This window comes from Pithys albifrons, chromosome 17, assembly GCF_047495875.1.
Source record: "Pithys albifrons albifrons isolate INPA30051 chromosome 17, PitAlb_v1, whole genome shotgun sequence".
Classification (NCBI taxonomy): domain Eukaryota; kingdom Metazoa; phylum Chordata; class Aves; order Passeriformes; family Thamnophilidae; genus Pithys; species Pithys albifrons.
In genome coordinates, this window is record NC_092474.1 from 10,060,002 (window position 1) to 10,073,482 (window position 13,481).

Consider the following 13,481-nt stretch of genomic DNA (forward strand, 5'->3'; position numbering starts at 1 on the left):
CACATCACACGCTGTTTTCTGACACAATAGAGCTTTTAACCTTCTGCTTCAACTGTTTGTTTCATGGTTGTGATGTTAAATTTGAATTTTTCATCTGTGAATTTGCTTAGTCCCTTGCTTCCCATCCCCCTTCACAAACAGAGGCCTGATTCTCCATCCCAAGCACTAGTCATTTATTCCGAAGCAACTGGAATGTTATGTCCAGAAGAGGACAACGTGTCCTTCCACCCTGTGCTCTCAGATGGGCCGGAAAACACAGAGTTCTGCAGAGCCAGCACATCTCAGGAGAGCAGCGAAGGGGCCGAGCAGGTGTCCCAGCTACAACACAACAACATTTGGTGTCTGTTTCAGCTCTGCTGCTTCTGGGCAGAAACACCAATCTCTGGCCACACAGCCCAGCCCAGCAGGGCCCTCAGTGCTGCTGACAGAAGGTGCCACAGCCCGGGAGGTTTCGTGTTCAGCCTCTACTCACCCACCTCGCCTCACCCCCTTTGCACCTCACCTGACATCGCAGCAAAGCTCAGTTCTAGAAGGATTTGCAACTTGCTTGCAAACAAGAACAGGCTCAGCCTTTCTGCTGATACAGCTAGAAACGTACTGTACAGGGGCAGAAGGAAATCCAGACCACCTAGAGAAGATGACATATATCCAGAGGGAACACAAAATTTATTGTAGAATTGTCTGTTTCATGCAAGATCGCAAGGCTCAGCAACCAGGTCTAACAAGGCAAAATTAATTAACAATCTGCTTTACTCACTGGGGAAGTGTATATTTAACAAGCTTCTTGAAACTTAAGGAAAACAACCTATGTCACCCAACGGGATGGACAGCTACAATTAGTATTTCTTCCTAAGCCTGTGTTTTACTTTCTTAATTCCTTCTTGATACCTCGGGCTATGTTCCGGCCTTTTCCCCATTATTAAATAAACCTTTTTTGTCATTCACAAACCTGTAAACCTGGTGCTCTGTTCATTTTTAGTGACTTGGAACACTCTGTTCTCTCTCATATTTCACCTCCCCAATGAAAAACTGCTCCTTGAAAATTCAATAAAGCATCTGCACAGCATGTTCCCATGAAGCAAGTCACCACCAGAGCCTAAGCAAGCTTTTGTTTGGCATCTCCAGTTGGCTTTGGACTAAGATGTTGCCCCTTTTATCTCCTGAGTGCTGAAATCATCACAGTGAGCCCTTGGCCGGTGCTTGGTTCAAATCACCCAACTCAAACAAGCTCTTGGCCCCTTCAGGCTGAGTTCCCGGTGGTTTTGGACACCCACACTTTGTCACACTGGTACAGAGCACCCTCTGTGCCCATGCCAGGCTGGCCATGTCTGTGACACTTCAGTTTGACAGCTGCTCTCTATTAGCGAAATCTCCAGACCATCAGCAGCCCTTGGGGCACCCAGGACTGTCTGTGGGCACATAGGGGACAGGCTGCAGCTCCCCTGGGCTCCAGAGGGAATTGGTTTCTCCTTGTCTGCTCTAGGATGGGCCAAGAGAGGCAGGTCTCAGTGGCCACGGGCTGTGCCCATCAAGGCTCATTCCACAGATCACAATCTGGCATCTCCTTCTGACAACATGACCCTTCCCAGGTACCAGCCACATGCAGATCACCTAATTCCCTTAGGGAAAATCCTGGAATGCCCACGTGGCTGTAAGCAGCAAAATTGGTGCTGCTAAATCATTTGTTTCCTACTTTCCAAAGCCTGGAGGGGGAGATGCTTGTCAGTTTTTATCCTCTCTTTGAAACTTCTTCAGCTCAAAGAGAATCTCCCTATCTTTTCAATCAAAGACTCCAAGAAATCTTCTCTCTACCCATCACTTCAGAGGATCAAGTCACAATAAATAAGCCAATGTGCTCACAGGCAATACACAAATTTGCAAAACAACCGGGGCTGTAAAACATAATGAGAACAGGTGTCCTTTGGGGAGAACCACAGGGAAGGCAGCAGGAGCACTTCTCTGTGTTGCTCAAGGGTTTCCTTTCTGAAGTTCAGTACTTTTATGAATATTTCACATCGAGCATCTTCCCCGTGGCCCTGACTGGTCACACACAGCCAGAGAGCTGGGGGCTCTCAGAGAGCACCCTCACCCTGCCTGCCCTCGGGGGACCTGTGGCTGGGTGGGGCAGGAAAGAGAAGGAGGCATCACCCATCTACCCAGGACATACATTTTCTGATTCCCCTGTTTGCTTTATTATTGGCTGCTGGCTAAACGATCTTTTAGGTCATCTGCTTACAGTAATAGGAGGAAATTAAATATTAATAATAGACTATTTCCCTCTAGACTGCTCTTTGTTAACAAAGGATACAAGTGAAACAAAGCAGGCAAAATCATCAGCACACCATGGGCTTTGTTTTCAGGTACCTGGAGCACCTGCACTTTCCCTCAGCCCTCCCTGGAGTTAGAGATGCCCAGTGCCCTCCCACACCTGCCTGTGTGGACACTCATACAAGTGTAGAACACAGGGATGTGTGGAATTCCCTGTTCTAACACGGGGCTCTGCGTGTCAGTCTGACCCTTCCAGAGGACTGTGTCAGACTTTGTCCAAAATACCATTTGAGCCACTGATGCTCTGACTGCAAAAACGCAGGGCCATTGGGTTTTGGAAGCACTTGGGAAGTGAAATCTTCCTCCAGTGTAAACCCTACAGTGGGATAAGAAGGTTTCTGGATGGGCTTTGGAAATTCTGAAATCCTGAGTACAGTGAGGGCTTCAGCTTTGCTAAGCTTGGTGTAATCCCCTCTTACAGGGAAGTAACAGCTCTTCAAGTCTTAGACCCTTCCCTCCATGTACTTGTGAAAGGCAGAAGAAATGGCTTTTCAGAGATCTGCACTGTCCCTGATCTATGTCTGTCAGTTCAGAAGGAGGTGGAGGGGCAACAATTCTGCTTTACATTTCCACCTCTGCTGCAGTTCAGGCTACCAAAGGAGCTGCACTCCCAGCAGGACACGCACTGTGAGTCTGGGTGGGAAGTCCTGACTGACTGACTGGGGATTACCTGAGACACCCCTGCTGCTGCACCAGTGACAGCAACAAAAACAGCAATAAAATCACAACCTGCAAGCCTCTCCTGTGTTTCTCTTCTCCTCCTGTTAATGCCCCACAATAAAATCAAAACCCAACAATGCCCCAAAAGTGAAACCCCACTGGACAACAAGCAAAGGTTATCACATAGATGGGCTGGTGCTGGGAATGGCTACCCCAAAACCAATATTGCAGCTTTGCCTCCTGCCCTCCAAGTGCTACAAGTGGATTAATTTTTATTGCAGCAGTGGAAGACTAAACCAGAATGCATTTGACCATTTTTTTCCTAAGTGGATGTTATAAATGTTTAAAAGCAGGAAAAAAACCCTCATAGTAATTATTCCCATTCTAATGGTCACAAAAAGCCAGGGAGGGCAAAACTAAGTAAGACTGAATGACCAGCAGTTAAATAAGCCAGAACAAACAAACAAACAGAAGGGAAAAGCTCCCCTGTGCTCACTAGAGCAGAGTCTCACTGGGCAGCAGGCATCATGATATATTGCCAAAAGGCACCAAAACATGTTGGGTTTATAAGCAAACTATTTTTATTCTGGATTGCTGATGTTGATTTGCCTATGATGGTATTTGTAAAAATAAAAAAAAAATCAAGCATTTGGACAAGCTTTCATAAGAGAGACAAGTAAAAGAAACGTAATTAAAACCATGTAGCATGACCAGAAACAAATTATTACTGCCAATATCATTCACAATGTCTCTGAGGAGCCAGTTTTCTTTTCCTGTGTGAGGGAAGAACTCAAAAGCAAACGTTGCCTCCCCATAGCCCTACTAAAGCCAGCTGTGTTCATACATGAGGAGCATTTCCTTCCAGGACAAAGTAAGAGAAATGAGGAAACAATATCAAGAAGAGGTGACCCACTGAGGAATACAGGCAAGGGGAGAGTTTACTCTGAAAATATTTATTGTATTGCTAATGCATCCATTCTGGTTTATTTTAAAATAATGGAGTAGATTTCTCTCCAGATGTGACTTTGCCTCTCAGTTCTATGTAGAGTTTCCAGAAGGCAGTTGAGAAATGGGTACATCTATTCTTTTTCCTGCCTTTTGATGCAGTTGTTCCCAAACCCTCTTTCCCTTCTCTAACTGCAGGTCTGTCTGTGATCCCTGCCCCCTCTCTCCAGCGCTGTCCTCCTGCAGGTTGCCAGTGGTGTTTGCATAAACTCTGATAGTGAAACAAAAACTCTCCCCGTTGCAGGCAGAGCTGTCATACCAGGCCAACCAACACCCTGCCTTCTACAGCAGAAGGAACATAACTCTTTCCATCTCTCTCTAACTTTAAATGATTCCCCAGCTGTCCTTCCCTGTCCTCATGAAGGCACTGTACAACTTGAACAGAAGATGAGTGAACTCTCCCTGCCTCTGGGCCAAAGCCCAGCTGTCTCCCTGCATTAGCTCACCCAGAGCTCACCCACTGACCCCTCTGAGCAGGGGCTGTTCCTGAGGACTCACCGGGAAACTCTGGTACCATCTGAGGGTTTGATTCCTGCCCACCACATGAGGAGCAGCAGCCAGGCCTCCCCTGGGCTGCCCCCACAGCTCAGCTCATCCTTCCTGCCCCACCTGCTGCCTTCTTGGAGCAGTTTAAGCAGTGACACAGCTGAGCCCGCGCTCTGCAGAGCCCACCCCGCTGGTACAGAGCAGAGCCCATCTCACTGGCACAGAGCAGAGCCCACCCGAGCACCCAAAGCTTCCCCACCCTCTGCCCCTCAGAGCCCCCTGACTGCTGTTTCAGTGTTGGCTCAGCCAGAAATTGGCCCTGTGCCCCTGTGCCATGCAGATCAGGCTGACTTTCAGCACAAGAACCCTGTTTCCTCCCATGTCCTGGGGGTGCCCTGGCCCCCTGCACCCCAGGCTGGGCACCAGCACGTTTTACTGAGTTTGTCAATCAGCTGCCAGTGAGAAAGCAATTAGTGTGTGTTCATCCCAAAAGCAGGCAAAAGCCACAATAACAAATTTTCTGCCTCCTTAGTTTGTTTCCAGCAACATTCCCTCTTCCATTATTTCAGGTACTTATCCTGACTTGCTCACCTTTATTTACCCAGTGTGACACCTCATCATTCTGTTAATGTTTCTGTCTCAGTCTCAAAACTATTTCAGACATTTTTAGGGCTCTGCCACCCTCTGTGGATAAGGAGGAGTTGATGCTCTGATAATGCCTTGAGGACACATGCCCTTACTGTGTCACACCCTCCTCTTTGCTATGACTCGCACCTGCTGCCTCTCCCGAGGGGTGACTTGCACTTTCACTATCACACCCAGCCACACCAACACAGCCCTTCCCAGACCTACTCACAGGGACTCTTTTTTTCCCCCAGGTCTTTGAGTATAACCCAATGTATTAAGAACTCTCCAGTGTCACTGTACAGGGATCCCAGAGCCTCAGTGTTCAGCTGGTGTTCTGAGGCCTCGAAGCCCTTTCTTCATTTCCTAAGTCCTTGTGCTGTGGTGAGAGCACATCCGTTCCAGTGCCAGCCTGGCACCTCTCCCTGCTTCCTGCCCCCACTGTGCCACTGGAGACTGTCACTGCTGGGGAGGTGGCACTGCTCATCATTGCTGTCTCCTACACCAAACCACCACACTGGAGAACCAGCAGCCATTCATAGATCACTTTAGAAAACATTTTATTGGACTTGCCAGCTATCTGTAAGCTGCTGTGCCTGTCCAGGGGGAGCAGCAGCAGAGGCACCTCCACCACCTTTGGGAAGTGGCCCTTCTGCACTATGAAATCTTCAGGTATCTTACAGTTTCTGCACAACAAGACATCAGGAAAGAGCTCCAGCTGTAAAGAAAGCTGCAATCGTCTCTCAAATGCAGGACAGCTGCAATCCTCACACCTTGCCAAACAAGGACAGAACAGGCTCCCAAGGCAAATTCCTTAGGGACTGTGGCATTTGACTCCAAACTCAAGGGATGTTAGTCAAGCAGAGATGGACCCCAGGGAGATGGCCAGAACAGTTTCTCCCAAGTGGACTGTGTCCACCTCTTATCTGCTGCAATCATACAGCTGGGCTGGGCTGTGGCTTTGTGGAGGACGATTTCCCTTTGGGAATGGGGCAGGAAAGTTAAAAAAGCTGTCAGTGAATCTTCCTTCCAGTTCCCAGCCCATGAATACAGCATCTTACCTTCTGTATCCTGGCACCATTTAACTGTATCAGAGAAAAAAAATTACATTAATTCCATCAAATCCATGGAATCCTCCATGTCTACCCATGTTATAGCCCCAAATGAATCATAATGGTCAAGCAGAGTTTGGATCAACATTATGCAAGACACAGGATGACATAAAAGAAAACATTAATGTTTTTTAGGTGTTTGACAAAGTTGGGTGCCTTGGTTTTAACAGGAGCCTGATTTTTGGGACTACCAGAAATAGTCCCAGACTGTCCCTGACCGGGTGGCCATTAGCACAGGTAATTTTTTTGCCAAAATCCAGACTGCAGAACATTGTAGGAACTTTTTAAAAGTCAGCCTGCCTCCCCAGAGATGCTGCAGGAGCTGCAATGGTGCTGGTGCCAGCCCAGGTCAGTGTGGGGTGATTTTCCACGGTGCCATTGAAGCTGGGCACTGATCTGTGCATCGGACGTATGTGGAAACTCCAATTATTCAAATTAGTTTCAATCACGTGCCTCTCTTCTGAAGATTGTATGAAAAAGCCACATACCTCTTTGCTGTCTTTTATCCTGGGGAATGTTTCCTATGGAAAATCCCAGTCTGTGCCCAAGTATATGGATCTCATACTGAAACCAAAGCTGTTATCACCACAAAATTTGGTATTTAACAGCCCACTTCCCTTAACTCCTTAACCTCATCAACTGATTCCTACTGGGATCTGACAATCCCGTTCTGGGGAAAACTCAATAACCAAAGCGATGGGTCGGTTTGCAGAGGCCTTTCCCAGTACAGGGAGGGGGATTCGGGTAACAGACCAGCATTACAGAACAGGCAAAGAGTGCAGAGACAATTATGCTGCCCTAGCAAGAAAACAAAAATAAAAAAGGTGGGGGAAAAAGGGGAGATGAGAAGCAAAAGGATAACACAATAGTGTAAACTCAAAACAAGGAATCTTCAACAAAGCAAAACCAGAAGAAAAATTGAGGAGACAGATCTTGGAGAGCTGCTGAAGAAGGGGCCACAACTGTTGCTGAGAGCATCACCTGGGACAAACACGGGGGACAGGGAATGCCAGGGGACAGGGAATGCCATATCTCAGCCTTCAGCAGATAAAACAGCCCTGATCTGCAAGGACTAGAATGCCTGAGAGCCTTCCCCCCTGGAACTGAGTGCAATCACAAATGCTAATCAACACACAGACAGGAGCTCAGCATGTCATCAGTCACGTCTCCAAAGGTTCAGGAAAGCCCCGCTTTCCTCTCCTTGTGTCACAGAGGGACAGGAAGATTCTCTCATCCTCCCTACGCCTTTCCCTCCCCCCTGTCCGTGGCTCAAAACCATCCCTGCAAGAAGTTTCCCTTCCCCGCTATCTTCCCCATTGCCCCCGATGCATTGTTTGCAAATGTTCCCTAAAAATGCTTTGTGAAGTATCTTTATTCCCGTTTCAGGTTTTTCCACATCCCTGTGTAACACCTGGAGTTTTATCTTGTTACCTGTCAGATGGTGATAAACCTACTGCATGCAACCCCTGACTTACCACCTAAGATAAATACAATTTGTCTTGTAGCTGTCATTTCTTTTCAAATCCTGCCTTCCACTGCATTTGTAGTGGTAACAAATTACTTATTTTATTTGTGCTTGAAATGTGCAACTTTTAAAAAAATAAAAATCAAGAATGCATGCAGCAAGAGCCTCAAAATATATGTAAAGTTTCAACCATGGCCTTTCTGACACTGGATTTATTGCCGCTCTGTGGGCAAGGAGGCTCCAGGACAGCTTCTGTGTATTCTTCTACAAAGGGCTCTGCATGCCTTGTGCATGAGGCACATTGGATTTTGTGCTACCTGCTCGTGTTTGGTTTTAATAATAAACCAACAGGCCTAAACACGAAAAGCATCCTTTCTCCAAAAAGAAGTCACAAACTAAACTGATAAGGGTTAAGTTAGTTGCTTAAATCTAAGCGAAGAGTGAGGTCTAAAGTGCTCTGAGCTCTCCCCACCCCGCGCCAGCCGCTGCAGTCTCTTCAGAGGCGGTGGCTGCCCCGGGTCCTGTCCCGCTCCCTGCCAGCCCCTCGGGGGGGCTCACACAGCCCCGGGGGGGTTCACAGCACCCACATCAGGCCCCGGGGCCCCGAGCAGGAGGGGACAAGGCTGGCACTCAGGCACAGCCCGTGCCCAGCAGCACTGAGCCCCCAGCACGGGGCTGCTGCAGAGCCCACAGAGCTGCATTGGCTTTTCTCTGAACTCTCCTCAGCACTCAGTGGCTCTCAGATCTTTCCATCACCTCCCTGCTGTGTGTTTATCTAAACAACTTGATCCTGACTTTACAACTGCCAACCCCACATGGAGCTGTGGCACGGCCTCCCTGCCCTGTCCCTCCCGTGCCACTCCAGCTCTGCAGCCACAGCAGGCACGAGGCCGACAGTTTGGGTGATTTGCTCCGTGCAGATCCCAGGCTGAGGAGTGAAAATCACACCTTTACTCACTCACATTTCCCGAATACCTGCATTGCTGAAGCACTCTGAAATACACTTTGCTGATCATCTGTGGGGCACCATCTGTGGTCAAGATGAGGGATGAGTCAGAGCAAAGGAGGTTTAAGCTGGACATCAGCGTGTTTCCTGCACGTCAGGAAAGTAGGGAGTCTCCATGCTGGGTCTTTAGGAGCAAGATGGAGAAATAGATGTCAGGAAAGGCAAAAGCATAACTGATCCTGCCTTTGGGCAGAGGCCTGGATCAGATGACCTCCAAGTGCCTCCTAAGGATATTTTCCATAATTGAGAAATGTATGTGCCATCTGTCCATTCTGATCTACAGAGATTTACTGCAGAAAAAAACCCTCAAGAAAACCAATAATTATTTCTGATACAGATGCAACCTTTGTGAAAGGAGAGGCATCTTCTGACTCTAGAGGGGGGACTGAAGCCTAACAGTTCAGTTCAGTTTCAGAATGCTGCCAGTTCTTTACCCCCTAACAGACCACACCTCAATACTCAGCTACAAAAGCAGGGCAGTAAGTAGGCAGTTATCTCTGCATTTTTAAAATGAGCAGAGAGACAAGGAGCTGGTGCTGCTGTGTTCAGGTGGCTTCACCAAGGCTGTTCAGGTGCACTGATGCAAAACCTGAAGGTGGTCCATGAAGCCTTTAAAGCCTTCTGGTCCTAAACACCAGACCCCAATGAAAGGGAGTAACTGAGCTGTGAGAATCCTCTCTGATTCCTTGACATGCAACTCAAGATCTCTTTCCTGGGTTTTACTTTAGAGACCAACAAAAAATAAAGGTTTAATAGCCCATCTCCACTTACAGACAGAAATCACACAATAAAGAACAACCTTGAGAGTTAGTCACCATCCAAATCAAATGAGAGAGTGAACAAGAAAAGCTGAAATCTGCTCAAATTGAAGACCAGAACAAACTTTGCAGGACACCAGTAGAGACACTGACACCATCTTCATTTGGAAAACACCTCACTCACAGCTGAGCAGAACTCAGAGAGCTTTGTCACACTTTGCCTTGTCCCCTCTCGCGTGGGTGGAAATGTCAAACCAAAGCGAAGAGCAGAAACGGTGAAAATGGTGGAAAATCTGTGAAATCTTAAACATCCTGTATAGACAAGAAATCATACAGCCATCAGGCAGGCAGGCAGGCAGAAAGGAAGTGGTAAAGGGGGAGGTTTTCTCTCCACACAAGATGGAAAAGCACCCAGGCTCGAGACCGAAGGGAGACCAGACCTTACATAGACAGGACTGAAAGAAGAGTGAAAATTCAAAGCAGTGCCTCCAAACCTTGTGCTGGGCTGAGCTTTTCCTGGTAGTTCTTAAGAGGGCTTAGCCACATGGCTCTACATGAAATCCATTATTGAAGATTAAACAAGAAAGATGAATAGCTTTCCAAAGTTGATTACATCCAAACGCAGTAGCACCAGCAGCCCTTATGGAAATATCCTATTAAAATATCAGCAAAAACAGAAATGCAAACATGGGAGACCTGGCAGGAGCTTTCCAGCTCAAACCTTCAGTGCCTTCTGCACCCACTGATGGAAGGACAGAGGCTAAAAACTTCATTCCTGGGCCGACATCCCCTGACTTGGTACAGAATGATGCCCATTCTATTTTTATGTATAAATATACACATGGAAAGGGATAGATTATGTACATATGAAAATTACAAACGTACCAAATGAACAGCATTAAAAAGTCCTGCTTGCCTTTTTTTTTCACACCCTAAAATAGGTCATTTCTATTTTATACACACACATACATGTTTGCAGTTTGTGCCTACATGTTTTCTCTACAAATTCAGAGGTTCACAGCTCTCCTGGTTAATTCAGAACGTAGTCCATTTGCCATATTAGACAGGATTCCATTTTCACAGGTTTTGTGATATGTGATTACATTTATATTGACTTTTTTAATTGAGATTTGAAATAAGGTACTTCCTTCACAGACCTAATTCAATTGAAATATTTCTCACATCCCTGATGGTCACTTTATCTAATCTTTTTCTACTTCACTTGGTCAATATGCTGTGGGAGTGTCTCTAACAGCAGAAGCTGACCATGCTTTCTCTCTCTCTGTTAGTTCCTCTCATGCAGAAGGACGAATTTATCAATTACTCCAGTTCTTGAGTTACACGTGTCTGAGGCTTACCAGCCTGATAAGAAACCTGAAAACAAATACATCCAAAGATCGAGTTATCTAATAGTTGGCCATCTGCTTAGGAAAATAATTTTAAGTAGTCACAGCAATTCTATTAACTCTATTTACCAAGTGAGTCATGTTGTTCTCTTTAAGTTAACCCTTCCTGTCTCTCTGCGGGCTCACTGCCCCAAGCAGTTTTGAAGACGGTGCTCTACCACCTTTGCTACTTTCACGCTATAGCAAAGCCCGCAGTACCCCCGCACTCGAGACACCCCAAACTCGTTCTGCACCAGCGCGTAAAAGAGCATCAAAGCAACAGCGGTGCCTCGGTTAGACCGCACAAACGACCGTGCAGAAAAATCTCCTGGCAGGGACATTCCCTGTGAGGGCACCACTCGCCAGCACTGACACAGCGGGAACGCACCTGCTGCCTCCCGCACCCGTGCGGGACGGGCTGGCGGCACCTCCTGCCTGCCGCACCCGTGCGGGACGGGCTGGCAGCACCTCCTGCCTCACGCACCCGTGCGGGACGGGCTGGCGGCACCTCCTGCCTCCCGCACCCGTGCGGGACGGGCTGGCGGCACCTCCTGCCTCCCGCACCCGTGCGGGACGGGCTGGCGGCACCTCCTGCCTCCCGCACCCGTGCGGGACGGGCTGGCGGCACCTCCTGCCTCCCGCACCCGTGCGGGACGGGCTGGCGGCACCTCCTGCCTCCCGCACCCGTGCGGGATGGGCTGGCGGCACCTCCTGCCTCCCGCACCCGTGCGGGATAGGCTGGCGGCCCCTCCGTGAGCGCGGGGGAGCCCGCGGGGCTGCAGAGCCCTGGCTGCCAGCGCAAAAGCCTTCTCCGCACCACAGCTCCGGAGACAACCGGCACCACGCAGCCTATGTCCCTGTCCTTCACCTGCCCGCTCCCCTCAGCACAGACAGCCCACTGGGTACCAATGCTGAGAGTTCCCAGGCACGGTGGAAGGGACTCCGCTGAGAAACTTTCAGCCGCTTGGCAGAGATAAGGCAGAGTCGGGGGTTTTGGGGCCAAGGAATGGGCTAAGACTGCGCACAGGTTAAACGCCATCTATTCATCCTGCCCTATTTCCCTTAACCCGACTGTGAAATGCATAGAAGCCTCCTTCGGAAACACTCCGGAGAAGTTTACAGAATACAGGGTGCTCCTGTGGAATCACTATTTTATGATTAAGCACAAATATCAGCTGAAGGGCTGGTGGAGGACTGGGCGCAGGAAGGCAAAGTCCAGCACCTGATGTTTGAGGGAAGATCCGCGGAGCAAACATCTTGGAGCGCGGGGGTGTGTCGAGGGACTGACAATTGGGGATCTGCAAGGAGTGAAAAGCACCGGCTCCACTGGGGAAAAGCCATCCGAGCCGGGGCAGGAGAAAGCGGTGGCCAGGCAAAATCAGCCCGTCTCGGGGCCGGGGATTCGGCAGCACCGAGAGGGCAGCGGGCGGTCGCTTTTGAAATTCGCGGGAGAGGCAGGACAGGGACCGGGGCTGCCGCGGGGGAAGCTGAGCCGCCCACCGCGGCTGCGGGACCGGGACCGCCGCGCTCGGGATGCTCCAGCGGGACGAGTCCCGCAGCCCGCCCCGGCCGGCAGGTCCCGCTGCGCGCCGGGAGCTGCTCACGGGGAACTGAACCCGCCGCCCCTCGCCGCGGCCCCGCCGGCATCACCCACCTGCGCTCGGGGTGCCGCTCCGCTCCACTCCGGACGCTGCGGGAGCCGCGTGGCGGGGCCGGCGCTGCCCCGCGGCCGCTCCGCTCCCTCCTCCGCCGCACGCGCGGGGCCCGCGGCTCCCCCTGCAGGGCGGCACCGGCGGCGCGGGGCGGGCGGGGACGGCGACAGGGACGGGGATGGGACCGCCGCCCCCCGCTCTCAGCCACGCTCCCCGACCCGCCGGGATGGGCGTCCGGCAGCCCCGCAGCTTTACCTGGCGGTCGGCGGCGAGCGGGCACCGCGGGGCTCGGCCCGGCCAGCCCGGTGCACCATCGCGGACAGCGCCGCGAACTTGAGAGTCCTCGCTCGCCCGTGAGGGACCTGCCAGTGACCGAAGCGGGCTTTGAGCGGGCTTGATCTGCATACAATGACAGGAGGAAAGGAAGGAGAGGGCAGGAAAAAAAGGAAAAGAGAGGAGAGAAAAAAAAAGAGAGGAGAGAAAAAAAAAGAGAGGAGAGGAAAAGAGAGGAGAGGAAAAGAGAGGAGAGGAAAAGAGAGGAGAGGAAAAGAGAGGAGAGGAAAAGAGAGGAGAGGAAAAGAGAGGAGAGGAAAAGAGAGGAGAGGAAAAGAGAGGAGAGGAAAAGAGAGGAGAGGAAAAGAGAGGAGAGGAAAAGAGAGGAGGGCTTTCTCCCTACATTGTTGTAAGCATCTACTTCTTTCCAGTCTGAGAAAGCCACCCAGCGAGGCGAAGCCTGCCCCTCTACCTCACAGTGCAGTGCTGTGGGAATACCGTGACAGAGACCGGCACACACACAGGAACCTCACTTGCTCCTCTGCCTAAGTGCCATTGCTACCTACCGAAAGGAACCCCTGTGCGATACAGCTCTGCAAATGTTTAAGCGTTCTCTGTGGAGTTATTGAATATTTGACAGACATTTCACGTTCCCGCCCGGGAGTGGTAGTGGATCCCACTGCACACAGGCACAGTTCCTGCCCGCGGTGTCCCGGCCAGCTCCTAC

The 13,481-nt window shown here is 50.1% G+C and overlaps 1 protein-coding gene across 4 annotated transcripts in view; it reads right to left on the reverse strand.

Moving 5' to 3' along the window:
- Positions 1 to 12,747, reverse strand: part of ADORA2A (adenosine A2a receptor) — a 40,507-nt gene extending 27,760 nt beyond the window's left edge. For 2 of the 4 annotated variants that reach the window (XM_071572222.1, XM_071572219.1), the window contains exon 1: positions 12,484 to 12,567. The gene's annotated coding sequence lies outside the window, so the exon portion shown is untranslated. Of the gene's footprint in view, positions 1 to 8,655; positions 8,704 to 12,483; positions 12,568 to 12,736 lie in introns of those variants that run through there. The other 2 variants (XM_071572220.1, XM_071572221.1) reach the window with 2 other exon arrangements.
- Positions 12,748 to 13,481: the final 734 nt, after the last annotated feature.